The sequence below is a fragment of the Lepidochelys kempii genome, chromosome 14 (genome assembly GCF_965140285.1).
Source record: "Lepidochelys kempii isolate rLepKem1 chromosome 14, rLepKem1.hap1, whole genome shotgun sequence".
NCBI lineage: Eukaryota > Metazoa > Chordata > Testudines > Cheloniidae > Lepidochelys > Lepidochelys kempii.
Window position 1 is genome coordinate 18,290,782 of NC_136393.1, and position 18,966 is coordinate 18,309,747.

Consider the following 18,966-nt stretch of genomic DNA (forward strand, 5'->3'; position numbering starts at 1 on the left):
AAATACATGCAACTCCCTTCCCCCCATCCTCCTCCTTCCTCCATTGGCTTCCAAGCAGCATATACAGTCTACATAGCTTTGTGAGACATCTCCCATGCCCAGGAGTTTCCTGTCAGTTATGCTAATCAGCTCCAAATATATGATAGTTATTCCATTATGGACACCATTGTCAGAGGCAGGATACCAGACTAGATGCATGCCTGGTCTGAGAAGCCCACAGTACCAGGACACTTGCACTGAATGGAGAACTGGGGCCTGCTGTTTTTCTCGCATCTAAAAAAGGCTGGAACGGGGCCAGGTATCCAACCCTAAATAAAAGAACAGTTTAGATTTTTAAGAAGCATATGGGCAAAAGTTTAGGCTGGACTAGCTGTCCTTCCTTCATTTCAATCCTCAGAACACTTGAGTTCACAAAGACCAAAGACAGACATATGATATTGTACTTAGAATGTGTACTGAAAACATGCTTAATCTCTTTTACTACTTTAATTTGCCAATACATTAGGGATTCTGGGGAATTTAAAGGTGTGAGCTCATGGTCTCCCCCTCCCCTACTTAGTACAGGCTTCACCTTGCAGCCTCATTCAAACAACAGTTCTATCTGAATCTGCACTCCGCTCTGAACTCCTCATCATTAAAGATGCTGGAGCTCTTTCCCCAGCATAAAGGCTATTGGGCTTGGTGTCTTCTCAATCCTGGCCTGGGTAATTACATTCTGCTAACCTAAATTCCCTCTGCAGTTCCATTGGATACCATATTATACTTCACTTCCTGTCCCAAACCGATGTACAATATTGCTGGGCACTTCTTAGCTTGTACAGTCTGACAAAATCACAGTGCAGTGGGGTATGAGGCTGCCAGCCATTGGGGTGTATCCTGGAAATTACAGAAGGATGGACAGTGTATCAAGGCTGCTCCTCTTGCAACAAAGGAAATTAAGAGACTAACCAGGTGATTGCTGTATAATTCACATGGGTTAGAACCCCACGGGATCAATTCTTATATGGGAGAATTGCCATTAAATTCATTGGGCGCTTTCCCAAAACCAGAATGAAGAACCAAATTCAGTCCCACCAGTGCTTAATTTGCAATGAAAGAGGTGCCAGAGCTGAAGCAATTTGGTGCCAGGGCTCAAGCAGTTTTTTTACTTTCGTAACTGACACAGCAAGCCCAGAGGTGCTGGGGCTACGAATAGCCAAGCCCAGAGGTGCTGGAGCTCAGCCCTGGAAAGCCCAGGCACCAATTAAGCACTGTGTCCCTCTTTATAAGGGTGTGCAAGACTCAAAGCCCCAGTGGTTCTGCTGTGGGGGGGAGGAGGATGCACGTATGCAGGCCAGACAGGGGGATCTCACCTCACAGGAATGTGCAAGAGGAGCGTGTGGGTGAGCAGACGGGCATGGAGTTGTGCCTCCCATGCAATGGGGGAGGAATGTGGGTGCAATAGGCACAGACCCAGAGACAAAGTGACAAATTCTATTATATCCGGGCTCTCACAGAGCCCTCATTCCCATAGTATCTGAACACTTTGCAGAAATGCATTAAGAGACATGACTAGCATGTGGCACCTGTGGTTCCCCCCACCCCCACCCCCCAAAGGAAACTATTTGGAGATTTTTTTACTTTTACTATTTTAACTGTATTTAATGTATTATACAGACACTATGCTATGTGTTTCTATTAGAAATCCAACGTCAAAGAAGAGCACCTTGCACTTGAAGCAGAAGAGAATGAGATTTATGGCATGTCTTTGATCCTGTGGGAACTCTTTCCACAGTCTGGGACCACCCCCCAAGAAAGACAAGCTTTATCCTTCTGCTGGAAAGCGCCATTGTGTCAACAGAGGGGAGCTGTGGACTCCAGTCCTGATCCTGGACCTTTGTGATCTTTTATATATCACTAGCCCAAACCCTTGAATACCTCAAAGACAAGGGCTGCAACCTTAATTTGGTTCAATAGTCTATAGAAAGCTAAGGTAGAGAGCAGAGAACAAGTCTGATGTGCATGTGCTCACCATAGCCTGCATTGTGGAGGAGCCAGACTTCTGCCTTCTGTGCTGGTTGGGAGTTTCCTGCTCTAGAGCATCAGGAGAATGAGTTCATTGAAATTAATTGACATATGCAGCACAGTTAATGAAAAAGTTGCTCAGGGGTCAAATCCAGGTTGTCACCACTTCAATGGCAGCAGAGACAGTCGCTGTAGTCCAGCCTGGAGGTGACAAAAACATATATAACTGAGTCCAGATTCTGTACGATGGGAAGTGGCCTCCGGGCCCGTTGTAGAGTGCATTACTTGCAGATGCTGCTATTGAGAGCTCAACATCAGCAAGGAATCCAGAAGCCTCCGACACTGTCGACTCCATTGACCAGCTGAGGTTGTGCATCTTCAACCAGTGGAGACCGCAAAGTGGCTAAAACCATCTCAAAACGTTTCCCTCTGCCAACTAGCATCATCTCTGTCTTGTTTAGGTTCAGCTTCAACTAGGTATTCTTCATTCATGAGCTGATCTCCAGGCAAGCACTGGGCCAGCTCAGTGACAGCGGTGTTGTCATACATAGCAAAGGCTAGATAGAGCTAGGTGTCGTCAGCATGATGTTGGCCGTTGAGTTTATGAAGTCTCAGCAGTTCTAGTGGCTTCATGAAATGTTGGTGCTTCATGCCCAGTTACCAGGTCATGGGGCAGATTCTGTTTCTGTCATTCCTTTTCAGCGTTAAGTACATTTGCAAGAGAAAAGGATCTTTAACCGTTCATCCACTTCTTTTACCAGTTCCCCATTTTAAGAGATGACGGATTATCTAGTGGTTAATGTCTAGTGTAGGACTGGGAGACAGGAGCCCTGGATTGTATTTCTGGCTTTAACATAGACTGGGTCACCTTCTGTAAGGTCACATTACCTGACTGTGCCTCACTTTTCCCACCTGTAAAATGAAACAGTGAACCTATATTGAAAGCTTGGATCCAAATAGCTCTCAACTATGGGGTATTTGGGAGCTGCATCTGAATTTTGCAGCTTGAGAACATCTCTAGCAAAATGAGCATAATACTTCCCTACCTCCCATGGGTGCTATGATGCTTAATGAATGTCTGTAAAACATTCTGTCATCCTCAGATGGAAGGCCCTAAAACAGGGCAAAGTATCCATCTCATTAATGGCATGGGGTGATTTCAGATCTAGCGTGACCAGATGCAACTCCACTGAAGTCAATGGATTGACACCTGAGTAGAGGTTGGAATTTGCTCAGTGACAACATAATCACATCCACGGTAAGTAGAGTGGTTTGTCAGGCGGAGACGTGCGCCTACAGGAGGGAGCAAAAGAGCTCTACGGGAGCAGTGATGCTTTTTTTTTTTTTTAAATGGCAATATCCCTACTAACAAAGAATAAGGAAAGGGAAATCCAGAAAACACACCTTATGGGAAGGGAAAAGGTTCAAGCACTGAGTAACTCTCAGCATTTTCTTTGAGGCAAGAGTAGCTCTTTAATTTAGTGAGGGTCATTCCTGTGCTGATTTCTGCCCCAAGTGGAGGCCAAGTTCATTCCTTTTAATTTCCTTTAGATGCGAGTGCTTGGATACAGAATCCAATTTATCCTTCTTGCCTCAACTAAATAAGTAATGATAAAAAATCCCTAGTGTGCCCTATAAATGCCCCATAATATACAGAATCTAAACATCACATTTTTTTTTGCACCTAAAACCTTAAACCCCATTGACACCATAAAACACCAGCATCTCATGTCCCATGATTGTTTCCCATAATCTAGGAGAACATTACGGAGAGAAAAACTGCTGAAAAATGACATCTTATCTGTTTTCTCCCCACCAACTTCCTCCCCCACTGCCACTCTGTGTTTTTGTCATTGCAGGTCAGACACCTGCTCCCCACTTCGTAATCTGCAGAGGTGATAAATTCTTGTATGCACTGATTACCAGTGACTGCATTTGCTCTGTGTCAATCTGGAAACCAGCAAATTCACTCATAGTTCCCATTCTTTGTCCTGCAGGAGGGGAAAAAAGCATGGACTCTGGGAATCTGTCTCTGTCCTCCTTGCCTCATGTCAGCGATGAAGAATTATTATTCAAACAAGGCTCCATATTAGCACCCACATCGTATGAGGCACACAGCCACTTTGATCTGCTCTTCTGAGTTCTTTGAGTTGGGGGAGGCAGGGAAGATCATTTACATGAGCTGGAGTCTTCTGTATTTGGCCATCACCTCAGCATGGCTAAAGAAATGTTTAAAGGGGAATACTCCAAATTGGCATATACCTGTCAAAAAAAAAACAATTTAATAATTTTATCTGCAAAACAAGCAACTGGGCTGCCCATTGAAAGACTGACCTTTGCAGGAGAGGGGCCATATCATGGCCTCACTTAGACCCCAGCCAGCCCCACTTGAGTTGTACCAGTAGGTGAGGGGAGATTTGGCCCTGATTTTGTTTTTTTTAAAGTCATGATAATGCTTAGCACTGAGAAGTGCTGTACAAGCCCTGACTAGTTGAGACTCCCGACCCCGCAGGAGACTGGAATAGAGGACGACTTCGCTTATTATTTGTTCTTGTGTCATAAAAAGTGTTGATGTAAAAATGGGGAGGTGGGGTGGTCTGAGGAAGAGAAGGTGAGAGCATTAGCTGGTGTCCATAGGGAGAGCTCCACTGACGTCAATGGGCCAGTCAGTACAGCTCTATTGACTCTTTAAAGGCAAAGACGCAATGCCAGTTTACAGCCACTGGGGATCTCACCCTAAAATAATCTGCACTCTTTCGGGAGATTGCACCTTTATCAAGAAAACAGGCGTATTATTGGGCTGAACTGTATTGTCTACCTAAAGCACCCTTGTGTGATGGGTTGAATCACAGAAATCCCCTGGGGGCTGCCACCTGATGTGCCAAGACTACTTCTGCTCCTGCTTTCCTGCCCAGTCAGCTTAGGACTTCAGTGCCCTGCCTGGTTTGAGCCAGACCCTCTAGCCCGCTGCAAACCCAGACCCAGGTCTGAAGCACATCCCCTAACAGCTGTAGGCTTAACTGAAAGCAGCTTACAGAAGTGTTCCTGCCTTAAACACTCAGATGCCGACTCCCAGTGGGGTCCAAACTCTAAATAAATCTGTTTTACCCTGTATAAAGCTTATACAGGGTAAACTCATAAATTGTTCGCCCTCTATAATACTGATAGAGAGATATGCACAGCTGTTTGCGCCCCCCCCCAGGTATTAATATATACTCTGAGTTAATTAATAAGTAAAAAGTGATTTTATTAAATACAGAAAATAGATTTAAGTGGTTCCAAGTAGTAACAGACAGAACAAAGTGAATTACCAAGCAAAATAAAATAAAACACGCAAGTCTATGTCAAATCAAACGGAATACAGATAAAAACCTCACCAGTTCCAGTAAGCTCTCTTTTACAGACTAGCCTCCTTCTAGTCTGGGTCCAGCAAGCACTTACACCCCCTGTAGTTACTGTCCTTTGTTCCAGTTTCTTTCAGGTATCCTTGGGGGTGGAGAAGCTATCTCCTTAGCCAGCTGAAGACAAAATGGAGAGGTCTCCCATGGGCTTAAATAGACTTTCTCTTGTGGGTGGAGATCCCCTCCTCTCTCCCAGGGCCAGTGCAAGGATATTTTGCACCCTAGGCAAAACTTCCACCTTGCCCCCCTCCCCGCTCACCCCCCCACACATTGGTTCATTGCTGGGCAAATCTCAACAAGCCTTTATAGGCCCCAGGAGCCAGCTGTGGGGCTGCTCCCCAGACCAGGTTCCCCCCTTCCTGCCCCCTGAACTCCCCTGGAGGGTGCACAGCCCCCCCGCGAGCCCTCCCCACCCCACCCCACCAACCCCGGTGGCCCCCGCCCCAAGTCCACTCACTGGCTTTGCCAGGTTTGGGCCGCTGCAGCAGCTCAGCAGGGAGGAGCTGCCTTCCAGAGGCACTGGAGAGCCAGAGTGTTCCGCTTGCGGCGGCAGCGAGCCCCAACCATGGAGGAGCCAGCGCAGCACGGGGGGGGGGGGGCAGCAGCCCTGAGAAGGCAGCGATGCCTCTAGCGGGGAGCAGCCGCCCCCCCTGCCCCTCCTGCCCAGGCTGTGGCCCGACACCCCCGACCCCCCGGGGGCTCCTGCAGGCTGTAGCGGATGCATGCGGATGCCGGCCTCCATGTGCCCCCCAGCTCCCTCCTCGCCTAGGATTACCATATTTCAACAATCAAAAAAAGAGAAAGGGGGGGGGAAGAGCCCTGCCCTAGCCCCGCCCCATCCACTCCCTCCCACTTCCCACCCCCTGACTGCCCCTCTCAGAACTCCCAACCCCCCCACTCCTTGTCCCCTGACTGCCCCCTCCTGAGACCCCCCCATCCTAACTGCCCCCCTAGGACCCTACCCCCTACCTGTCCTCACCCTTCTTCACACCCCCACCCCAGACAGATGCCCGGGACTCCCAACCCATCCAACCCCCCTGGTCCCTGTCTCCTGACTGCTCCTATCCCTCTCCACACCCCCTACCCCTGACAGGCCCCCCCTAGAACTCCAGACCCATCCAACCCTCTCCCTGCTCCCTGACTGCCCCCCGGGACTCCCCTTACCATGCTCATGCTGGTCAGATGCTGGCTCCATGTTGAGGCAAAACACACTGCCGGGCTGCTGCGCCCACAGCCCCTCCCCTGCGGAGTGCTGAGGCAGCGGGAGGGGTGGCGGCGGCTCACATGCCTGGGAGCCGCAGAGCCTGAGCATGGCGAGGAAGGTGCCGGGGGGCACACGGGGGCCGCCGCCCACATGCATCTGCTGCAGCCTGCAGGAGTCCCCGGGGGTGGGACGCCAGGCCGCAGCCTGGGCAGGAGGGGCAGGGGGTGCAGCTACTCCCCACTAGCGGCGCTGCCCCCCTGCGCCATGCCGGCTCCTCCATGACTGGGGCTCCCCGCCCCTGCAAGCCGACACTCTGGCTCTCCGGTGGCTCCGGAAGGCGGCTTCTCCCTGCCAAGCCAGGGAACCGCTTTTTGGCGCCCCCAACCACTTGGTGCCCTAGGTGACCGCCTAGTTAGCCTAGTGGTTGCACCGGCCCTGCTCTCTCCTATGCAAAGTCCAGCTCCAAGATGGAGTCACCTGGGCAAATCACATGTCCATGCATAACTCACAGTTTTTACAGGCAGCAGCCATTGCCCACATGGTATCTTGAATGTCTCCAGGAAGACGTCTTATGTGGATTGGAGCATTCCAAGATGCATTGTTCCTTAAGTGCTTCTTGACTGGGCACTTAACTTTGCGAATTCCTTTCTCCAGGATTTGACCAAATGCTCTACTAAGGTTATTTAGAAATCAAGCCAGTACACGGCCAATATTCATAACTTCAAATACAAAAGTGATACATGCATACAAATAGGATTAATAGATGCAGTAGATCATAACCTTTACATAGATATGTTACATGGCATATGTAGCATAGAACATATTCCAGTTATGTCATATATATTCATAAGCATATTTCTATAAAGCCTTATGGAGTGCACCGTCACACCTTGAACCGGGGGAGTATGTCATCTACAAATGATACAGCTTCATGTTCAGTGTTGTTGTACAGTAAATCATAATGGATGCTCACACCCAGAGGAATGCAAAGAAGCATGTCCTTAAAAGGTTGGGTCACCACCAAAGGGTGTGAGTAACGGGAATAGTTTGCATTCATAAGGTTTAGTCCACTCGAGCTAAAATGGGTACAGCGGTTCTTTAGAGTTGAGAAAACAGCAGGAGAAAGCAGCTTCATATACACGTTGGTGAGTTTGCTCACCTTTCAGAAGCAACTCCAGTGAACTCTCTCTTACCCAGCAGACAGCACTCCACCAGTTTTAGATCATTCCTGACCTGGGTTGCATTTGAACAAGTGAACTGGGGGTGAAACAGTTGCATCCAGCCATCACTGTTTCCCTCAGTTGTCCAGTCCCTGCACAAATGCAGGAAAACACATCCCCTTAAGTTAAGATGTCTAGGCTTTGATTCTGTGGCTCCACACATCAGTATATACACAAACCCTATATAGAAATTGCCTTTTTTTGTGTGACATACAGGAGAGCTTACACTCTGGTCTCTCTTTCACCTGGATTTGCTCTTTCCTTTGTGCTGGATACAAGGGATTTGATTGAATTAACTTAATTGGCAAATGTATTGTTCAGACAGCTGTGGCAGAAATGACTTTCTGCATTAGTCGGCAGGTTAAGTAGCTCATGGCAGCTCCCGCTACCTATTGCGGCTGCCAGGTGCCTCTGTATTGGTTCAGGATCATGGACCTTCAAAGTGGACTGAGGGGCAGTTTCACTGTGTTCTTCATCTGAGCTGGAGAGTCACAGCTAGTGCCTTTTGGCACCCAAGCATCTGGAAATCAATATTTACAGAGTTGGAAAGACCAAGGAAGAGTTTGCCACAATCTACAGTGTAACATGCATTGGAAACAGGGCCTGAATATATAGTATACTTTAAAACAGAGCATCCATGTGTCTTTGGAAAGAGGGAATGCCTCTGTCTCCTGGGCCTAGTTTTCTGTCTCTTTCTGAATTACAAATTCTCTTTCTGAATTACAAATTGGGCCGCAGTGTTTATAAACCCCAGCAGAGCGCATTAGAGCTTCCAGTGAGCTCCTACAGCCTGCTTTTCTGCACCCACCCTCCCCTGACTGCAATACAGGTCTGACACATAGGAGCATTGGGAAGAAACTAAATTTATTTCTTGGTCCATTGACTCTAGGGCCTGCTGTACACTGCACAGGCAAGCCCACAGGGCAGTCAGGAGACATATTGTTTGGCTATCGAGGGGGAGAGCCTATTTGCTTCCTCTCCCACAGCTGCCAAACCCCTTCTCCCTCCCCCCATCGTCCTCTAGGCACCCGGAATGGCAGGGCTCCGTTCTATCACTCTGTGATCATTTTGACCCAAGGGCTCCTTAACACTCGTGCGAACACACACCCTCTTCTCCCCTGAATGGTTGCCTTATATCTTACTGCAGGGTGGTCTTATTCGGCCAGGAAGCTCTTTGGGTCAGGAAAGTCATTTTATCTGTGTGCAAAGTGCTGTGCCACCTGATCGTGCTGTGCCAATGCGTTCCCCTCACTTACATTCAGATGGGTAAACAAGCAAGTGCTGTCCAAACAGCTGAAGCGCTCCAAGAGCGGCTTCGAACCTGGGGAAAGGGAAGGCCCGGGGACTGCTGAGGCGGCTGGCTGCAGTGCTGCAAAGTGAGGGACAGTGGAATGATGAAGGGAGCATAGGGGCAATGGAGACTAGAGGAGTAAGGGAAGGCATTGGGAGCAATAGAGAAAAGGGAGGGATCTGGAACAGTACAGGGGGAGAAGTGAAGGGGGGATACTTAGGTGGCAATTATTGACATTTCAGGAAAGACCCAAGGACACTCTGGGAGAAATGTCCTTTAGTGAGTCCCCTCTTGAGAGAGGCCAGTGTCTGTCATTTGGGGGCCTGCACCCTGCAATACAGCCCTGGGAGCTGTGAACAAGCACCCTTGCGTTACATGCTTGGAAATCGATTCTTACCCAGTTTCCACACTGTGTGTTCTAAGCGGACTAAGCACAGAGGTGGGGAAGGGGATTGTCCCCAGTAATGAGCTGGGGAGGCTTTTGCTTCTAGGTTAGTGTGAATTTGACAGTGATCGGCAGCGGCGAGCAGAGCAACACAGCCACACCAACGGACCTTCAGTGACCTGCTGTGTGTGATATGAGCTGTAGGAAATAATCCTGATCCTAGCAGAGACGCGTCTATATCACCATCCTCACAGGTGGGACCTGGCGGGCAGTCTTAGCAGAGAGGCAGAGGAGACTGAACTGCCCTCTCATCCAAAGAGGTCATTGCCAGGTCACTGGCAGAGCAGGGTGTGAGGAGAGGGCTTGTTTTACCTTTGCTTACACAATAAGTAATCTTTGGAAAAACAGAGGTCTCCATCCTCCTGGGCTGTCAATGTGGTATTGTCTCCACCACTAAATTCACTTGAAAGACCACTTTTAACAGCTTTTTATTTGCATACACACTGAGCTAGAGAAGAGAGGAAATTTTCATAAGCATCTTGATTTCTACTAACTGAAACCAGTGTAAATCTCTGTTTTTTATGAATCTCACTTACATTTTGTGCCTGACTTGTGCATAAAACTTCCCCAGGTTTACACAAGCCAACTCCGTAAGTCATTCCTTTCCCAATGGGGCCTTATATCTTGATGACCTTTTAGAGACCAATGACTGCTTTTTTGTTGTTATCCATAATTGGAAAAGCACTGGAGATAAGAAAATTTATAGCAATGTGCGATCTACCTGAGAGAGACAATAAAGAACACTGGTCGGCAGAAAGAGGAGAAGAAAAAATACCCCCTCTCCCCCACACAACTGCCAACCAAGATTAACTTTTTATGCTTTACAAAATATATTTACCCCAATCAGTTCTACCCCTTAACCTTCTATCACTTTCCCTAGCCCATCCTGCTCAGGATGGAAGAATCCAATGCACCGCTACAGACTAGGGACCGAATGGCTAGGCAGCAGTTCTGCGGAAAAGGACCTAGGGGTGACAGTGGACGAGAAGCTGGATATGAGTCAGCAGTGTGCCCTTGTTGCCAAGAAGGCCAATGGCATTTTGGGATGTATAAGTAGGGGCATAGCGAGCAGATCGAGGGACGTGATCGTTCCCCTCTATTCGACATTGGTGAGGCCTCATCTGGAGTACTGTGTCCAGTTTTGGGCCCCACACTACAAGAAGGATGTGGATAAATTGGAGAGAGTCCAGCGAAGGGCAACAAAAATGATTAGGGGTCTAGAACACATGACTTATGAGGAGAGGCTGAGGGAGCTGGGATTGTTTAGTCTACAGAAGAGAAGAATGAGGGGGGATTTGATAGCTGCTTTCAACTACCTGAAAGGGGGTTCCAAAGAGGATGGCTCTAGACTGTTCTCAATGGTAGCAGATGACAGAACGAGGAGTAATGGTCTCAAGTTGCAGTGGGGGAGGTTTAGATTGGATATTAGGAAAAACTTTTTCACTAAGAGGGTGGTGAAACACTGGAATGCGTTACCTAGGGAGGTGGTAGAATCTCCTTCCTTAGAGGTTTTTAAGGTCGGGCTTGACAAAGCCCTGGCTGGGATGATTTAACTGGGAATTGGTCCTGCTTTGAGCAGGGGGTTGGACTAGATGACCTTCAGGGGTCCCTTCCAACCCTGATATTCTATGATTCTATGTCTACATTTCCAAAATACACACATATTCCTGACTAGCATCTGCTTTAGTTTCCTCCTGTTATGAATTTATCTAAACACACACACTTTAATTTGAACCCTATAAAAGGCAAAAAGAGTTTGCTTTCTCTTTCCCCTCCAGCCACCTCACTCCTAACCTCATCCTTGCCCCCCTCCCCTCTAAAGTGAATAACCTTTTTATTACATGAAACAGACTCCTCTAGAAAGGTAATCTGGAACCTGAGTGAATACACAAACACATGTCTACTGGAGAGGGAGATGGAAGAGAGATAAACTTCAGTGAATACTCATGTACACACACACACTCACAGACAGCTTTGGGGTTAATCACACAGACACATTAATAACCCCGCCCATCACTTGCACTGATCTCTACCAGCAGGAATCATTTCACACGACAGGATCACTGAACTGCTTATGAACATCAAAAGAGCCATTCCCAGCCTGAATCTTATTTTGTTTTGGAACAAAGACAGAACGGTTACATGCTGCCTCACCCCCTCAACTGGGGAGAGTCAAAAATGGGGAAGCAGTTCCGTTATTTTTAAGAAGGGAGAGTCATTTCTAAGGCTCAGATTCTGATCTCAGTCACAGTGGTGTAAACCCAGCATATAATATTGCCCTTAAATGAAAATGACTCCCATCAAGTTAACTCTGAAGTTTAGCCCTGAAGTTTACTGAGATCAGATTCTGGCCCAGCATAAGCAGGAGAGGTTCTAAGGTTATACATTTTTTAAAAGATTTCCTAATACAAACATTAGAATATGCCCCACCAGCATCATCCAGGCTCATGGGTTTAAGATTTACAAAGAGGAAAGATGAAAAGGTTCATGAAGAAACATTGAATGATCATTCACTAAATCTTTCTATGTCCTTGCTTTCATACTTCCTGGGAGAGCAGAAGGGTCCTACAGAAAGTTTCCAACAGTGGCAATGCTGCCAAGTGTTTAATGTAGAGGACAGGAAGAAAGGGTTCCTGGATGCCCTACCACTGGTGCAGTATGTGCCCACGGGGAAATGACTCTCTCTGATATTTTTAGCACACTAGCTAAAGCAGAGCTAGTGAGTGTCCTTCTACCAGCACTGGGAAGCTGTGACCAAATGCACCCCTGTATTCACACCCTACACACCATTGTAATAACCTTCATACAAAATACACCTTGTGAGGTATCCTTTGAAAACTAATAACTTTCTGGTCAAGAATGTCATGCTGAAATGTATGTAGCAACATTATATATACAGTTATGAACATAAACTGAAGTTATGACTGAAATGTGTTTACCAGACAAGTCTGCAGAGTGGGTAAATCAGTTTCTCAAAGACAAAGGACAAGGTAACACCTCTAGCCAGGTGTCAAAGTTGACTGGCAATCACCAATCAAGTGGCCATTCTTTGGCAGTGAAGTAGGGAAGGAATAGGTGGATCTGCATCGTAACAAACAACTAACATGGAACCTCTTTTACCACGAGACCCCATATGTCCATCCTCACAGCTAGAATGAATTTTATATAGGGGTACCCCTCTGGAAAATGTATTTCAAAGTGTGACTGGATTGTAAAAGGGAGGAGCAAAAACACCCCAGGTATTCTCTCTCTCTTTCAGCTGAGAAGACAAAGGAACCAGTCATTATTAGACTTTGGGAAGGAGTCTGACCTGAGAATTTGGTTGCTATATTGCTGGGAACATGTGGTAAGGATGTTGAACCTTGAACTGAGTCTAGTTTGTTAAGTTTTAGTTACTAGAAAGCATTTTTATCTTTATTTTTCTTGTAACAATTTCTGACTTTAATACCTTACACCTATGCTCACTTAAAACCTCTCTCTTTGTAGTTAAATAAACTTGTTTTCTTCTTTAATCAAAACTAATCTCGTGTTGTGTTTAAACTGAATTGTTTGGTAACTCTAGTTAAGGTAGCAAACTGTTGTACAAACACAACGAACCTCTAATATCTGAACTGTCCAGGAGAGGGCTGGATAGTGCAGAACCCATGTTTTTGGCTAAAATCTGGGGACTGGGAGTGTGTTGGGGTCACTCTACAAGTGGAAGCCAGAGTGTTGCTGGCAGGCTGCAGCTACACACAGATACTCAGGGTGTGACCTGCATGCTGTTTGTGAGAGGCCCAGGTGGGAGCTACAGCAGCAAAGCATTGCAGGGCAGGTGGTGACATGAACTCTCAACTAGTTCGGATTGCATCCTGGAATGTCATGGAAGCGCCCTCCCCACTGTTGTGTCGACATAGATCTAGAGAGGTCGGGTGTACCACAGCACTCACAACACCCTGTAATGCACCCAGTTACAGTAAAGTTCTTACATCCCCTGCCTTCAACCACTAGAGGCAGATTAAAGAAGGCACTCAAGCTGTTCTGATTCCATTCTTCAGATGGCAGCTCCATGTGCACACACACACACACACACACACTCTCTCTCTCTCTCACTCTCTCTCGACTTGTGTTACCTCATTCTTCCCTCTGAAATGCTAAGGAGTGCTATTGATTGAGCTTTCCATGGAGCCAATCTGAGCACTATTTGGGAATGAGAAGGTAGTCCCGATTTGGTGCTCAGAAAATGGAACGGCGGATGGGATATATTGCACCATGAAAAGGTGGAGGAGGCGCCTTCAGGGCTCCAGCCAAGATGCAAAACATTCCTAGAAATAAGCATGTTCCAAGAAAGAAGAATGGATTACTGTAGTATGGTTCATGCTAAGGGAAGGCAGTCACAAAGGGTGACTTATCATTTACATAGGGATTAGCAACTTCTGTTCCAAAGGATCCCAAAGCACTTTACAAGCCACATTATGGGAAGGAACCCTGCTGCCACCTCCAGGGTAGGTGCTGAGGTTCAGAGATCCAGCTTGCATCGGCACCCAGAAGATCATACACTTAACCATACTATTCCAACTTTCTGGGGCTGCAAAACTGGGTTGGGAATTTCATGAAAACAACAAGCAAACAACTCTCTTGCTGTTCATATCCTTTAGCTTCTCTTCCCAGGGGGAACCCACAGTTACAGCAACAAAGAAAAAAAATGAAGTAAAAACAAAAACCTGTATATGAACATTTTCAGTCTTGCAGGCATATACACAGATTGGCTAGGGTTCAGCTCTTGAAACAGATAAAGGTGGGGGATGTTGTGGTATTTCCAGAACAGTTAGGCCATCACTAGGATTTAGCCTGTGTAGTTTACACATGGAAACAACAAGTTGTGGAGAAGCAGAATAAGACAAATTTGCATAACACAATGGTAGAAAAAAAACATGACTCTCCTTTGTCACTAGAGAGCCTTTGAACGCCCCTAAGAATGTCAACTGAATATGGCAACCACACAGAATGGTTCTGTCAAGGTGAGGTGCGCAGAAGCTATGACCCAACCAGCAGCACCTTGATGTGTCTAAGGAAATTGGGACATTTAGGGGATGCAGGAGGGGCTCAATGTCATGTTTTGCTCACAGCTCCCCCTGCTTTTCTCCTCCCTTCCTTGGTGCAGTCATTCTGCACTGCCGCCGTCTTTCTTGGACATCTGTATTTTCTGATTATTCGTTACACATTGATTAGTCAATCCCACATGCACTGTGATTGTATTCTTCCTATGTACTAATATTTCAACGAATGAGCAGTCAAGTAGAAAATGAATTTATTAGCACGTGATTGTATTACTGAGCTCTTGTATAGGCAAAGTATGCAGCAATATTTAATGCAGCCGAGTAACAAACAGGTAGTTCAAAATTAAATAGCACAGATGGCCGACAATGAGTACCAGTGCCCTGAGAAACTCTATGAACCCTTGGTTTGGGCTTTGAAATCAGCTTGGGGGGTGTGGGGGGGAGAGGAGGAAAGAAGGAGGAGTGAGAGAATTTTTTTGCTTAGTATTAACTTAACATTCATTTTCTGAGATGCCTTTCTAAGCAAGAAACAATGTTATATTTTTAACTACTCTATGATACCTAAGACTTTTTCTTCTTACTATACTATGCTGTCCATCATGAACACTACCAGGACATAATTTATATCTTCCTTCTCTAAAACCTCATGCCCCTGCCATTTGAACTAACGGAGAAATCTCCTGCTCTTGGTAGAACTATCAGGCCTGTGACACAGACAGGCCTGTGACAGGCCTGTGACAGGCCTGTGACACATGAGCACTTCTGATTCCAAGCAGTGTAGTGGTACCCACTACCCCATTCATTATAACACCAAAACGTACAAGCTCCTTTTTAGCAGGGAATATTCCAGAAAATTGTCCCTTCTAATTCCACCAGATTGATTTGAATTCACAACTGGAGTTCAGCATACAGTATGAAGTTCCCAGTTCTTTACTGGGGGAGAAAAACACAACCACTGACAAATTTTTAATTTAGAATATCCCAGGGAAAACAATCTTCATTCAGATGTCTCGGATACTAAATGTATCATATGTTAAAGGATAAATTCAGTACAAAAATGCACTCACATTTTAAAGACAAGCTGAAATGGGCCATTTTTCAAAATGGGGTAGCCAATTTTGTACTTAGGTGACAAGTCCTCATTCTAGGAACCTAATGTCATGTTATATAGGATCTGTGCTTCTCTGAAACAGGAGGTGTTCATTAACACAACTGTTAGCTACAGATATGAGGGGGAAAAAGGCTTCCACACAGCTTGAGTCCCAACTTTATCGCCCTTTGTCATAAATATAAAGGGAAGGGTAAACACCTTTAAAATCCCTCCTGGCAGGAGGAAAAACCCTTTCACCTGTAAAGGGTTAAGAAGCTAGGATAACCTCGCTGGCACCTGACCAAAATGACCAGTGAGGAGACAAGATACTTTCAAAGGTGGAGGGGGTGGGGGAGAAACAAAGGCTCTGTGGCTGTCTGTGTGATGCTTTTGCTGGTAACAGAACAGGAATGGAGTCTTAGAACTTAGTAAGTAATCTAGCTAGATATGTGTTAGATTCTGTTTTCTTTAAATGGCTGAGAAAATAAGCTGTGCTGAATGGAATGGATATTCCTGTTTTTGTGTCTTTTTGTAATTTAAGATTTTGCCTAGAGGGATTCTCTATGTTTTGAATCTAATTACCCTGTAAGGTATTTACCATCTTGATTTTACAGAGGTGATTCTTTTATTTTTTCTGCTATTAAAATTCTTCTTTTAAGAACCTGATTGTTTTTTCATTGTTCTTAAGATCCAAGGGTTTGGGTCTGTGTTCACCTATGCAAATAGGGGAGGATTTTGATCAAATCTTCCCCAGGAAAGGAGGTGTAAGGTTTGGGAGGATTTTGCAGGGAAAGATGTTTCCCAACGGGCTCTTTCACAGTTATATATCTGTTAGACGTTTGGTGGTGGCAGCGATAAAGTACAAGGGCAAAAGGTAAAATAGTTTGTACCCTGGGGAAGTTTTAATCTAAGCTGGTAAAAGTAAGGTCAGGAGGTTTTCATGCACCCTAGAGTTCAGAGTGGGGAAGGAACCTTGACACCCTTATTCGCAAAGGAGATGCACATCCCCTCTGAAACACTGCACATCATACAGAGACATCAAATCTAACTGTAAGTACATAGCATTATACCTTACAGCCAGTAGGAACATAGAATTGCCTGCTTTAATTTAAGCTACCACGTTCGGCAGTTAGGTTGTTTATTTTCATAAAATATATTTTGCAAGGTTTGGAGAGCAGCAGTTAAGGCTGTGCAGGTAACCAATGTACCTGCTGGGATGCTGGCAGACCAGGTGCCAGCTCATGCCAAGGCCTGGGCCTTACTGAACACTGACAAATGCATAGTTGGGAACCATTCTGGGTCACCTGTTAAAATAGATGTTAAATTGATAAGAATGTGTTTAAACCTTATCAACAGCTTGTAGGATGTTGCATGTATTAATCCTACTTACAAATGTCTGTATCTCATGATATAAGGTAATGTTTAAATGTTTGCTCTGTAACTATAAAATCCCCACCCCAGTCAGGGGAGAAGCATTATCAAGTGTGAAATACGAGTTCACCACCAGAGGCGTTAGCTCCTCCCCAACAAAATAAGGTCTACATTCATCAGAGAAGCCACTGTGGACAAAAGACTGTTGATTGCTTCCCCCAAAACCCTGGAGAGGATACGTGCCCAAGCCCTCTTCCCATCACAGCTTGAACATTAGGGCAAGGGAATAAAAATACCTGTTAAGGATAACTTCTTATACCTATTCTGCTTGAGCTCTGAGGGGTGAGGATTTCTAAGCATTTGCAAGGAGTCCCCGGTTCTTTTGCCTGGATTAGCCCTAAAAGATAGGCAGTCAGCTTACTGTTGAAGTTTCTATTACTTTTCTTTTACTGTAACTCATTTGTGTATGTATGCTTACCTGCTGTAACCTTGTCAATAACTCATTTCCTTTTCCTAGGTAATAAAACTTGAGTTGGTTTATTACAGGATTGGCTCCAAGCATTGTCTTTGGTTTGAGATCCGAGTACAACTGAGCAGGACTGAGTGACTGGTCCTTTGGGACTGGGAGTAACCTGAATATTGTGATTTTTGGTGTAAAGTAACCATCTATCACATAGTCCAGCTTGCCTTGGGCATTCCAGTCTGTCTCCATGGCAAGACCATAGACGAGTGGTGCCCCCCATACTGGGGGGGCACAAGCTAAAGGGGAGGACACATGACTACCCCACATATCTCCCCTGCCCAGTGACCCCTCCTGCCCTGCACCCAGCATGGGACTGCAGCGCTCTCCTGGCCCCATGTTACCTTTGGGAGGGGCTAGGGCTCTCTGCCTTTATCTCCCTGCACCTACCCCCTGCATATTTGGCCATTCTCCCTGGCAGCTGGGTGGAGAGCAGGACAGAGCCACTTCTGCCTGAAATGGCCTGGCTGGGAGGCAGCAGTGCAATCATCAGCACAATCTGGAAGGCAAATGCCAGGCCTGGTGACTTACTGGGAAGCACCAGGATCTGAAAAATCCCTCCTGGATTCCTGTCCTTTCAGCACTTCCTAGAGGGGCAGTTCTACTTGCAGCAAATTTGAAACAGGGCCCCAGGTAAAGCCAGTTGCCACACTAAGGCAGCAATTTCAAAGCAATGCATCAATTAGGTCCCAAACATCTGCAAAACCAAATTTTCCTCTAGCCCTTGAAGTCCGAGCTATTATCCTGAGTGTCTCAGCCACTGCTAGTGGGTATTTCAACCAACTGGGCTGGAGAACTGAACCCAGTGTTCCCTCATTTCTCTTCCAGAGTCCCACACGTACAAAGCCAGTCCTGGCACAAGCCATGTGCTTAAAGCTACGTGACATTCCTCAGTTTACAAACCCTCTGCCAATCTTCTTTTGGATGCAAAACTCCTCACATGAGAGATTCAGATGCCTCTGATTCTAATATGGACTCTCTCTTGCAGTTAAATTATGTAAGATATTAATTTTTGTCCTTGCTGCTTTAATCCTGCAATGCACTATAGCAACCCCATACTATTTTTGGAGACAATCAAAGCCTATGTCTGAAATCATTTCATTTAATAGACTCAGTAAGATGTTTTAGAACTAGAACCTAACTTCCCCTATTTCACAAAGGACACTGAAAAAGAAAATTGACCACTCAAGCCAAAGCTAAATTGGAGGCTGCGAGAGGTTCCTATAATAACCTTCACTGAGAGGACTGACTCATCTCTTTTGTTTCCTCAAGCACAGACTGTATCTGTTTGGAAACAGACCAAGGAAAATGCTGGCATGACTCCCCACGTCCCAGACAACCTCTTATTTTAGCCTCTCCATTGTTCCACTCCAAGAGACCA

At 46.1% G+C, this 18,966-nt stretch overlaps 1 protein-coding gene across 8 annotated transcripts in view; it reads right to left on the reverse strand.

The window, feature by feature from the left end:
• Positions 1-18,966, reverse strand: part of LOC140897602 (uncharacterized) — a 344,323-nt gene that overhangs the window by 283,695 nt on the left and 41,662 nt on the right. For 2 of the 8 annotated variants that reach the window (XR_012154756.2, XM_078848414.1), the window contains exons 1-3: positions 7,119-7,423; positions 5,382-5,522; positions 2,012-4,266 (exon numbers count right to left, since the gene is read on the reverse strand). The exons of 5 other annotated variants lie outside the window; for them this stretch is intronic. The gene's annotated coding sequence lies outside the window, so the exon portion shown is untranslated. Of the gene's footprint in view, positions 1-2,011; positions 4,267-5,381; positions 5,560-7,118; positions 7,424-18,966 lie in introns of those variants that run through there. One more of the 8 variants, XM_078848415.1, reaches the window with a different exon arrangement.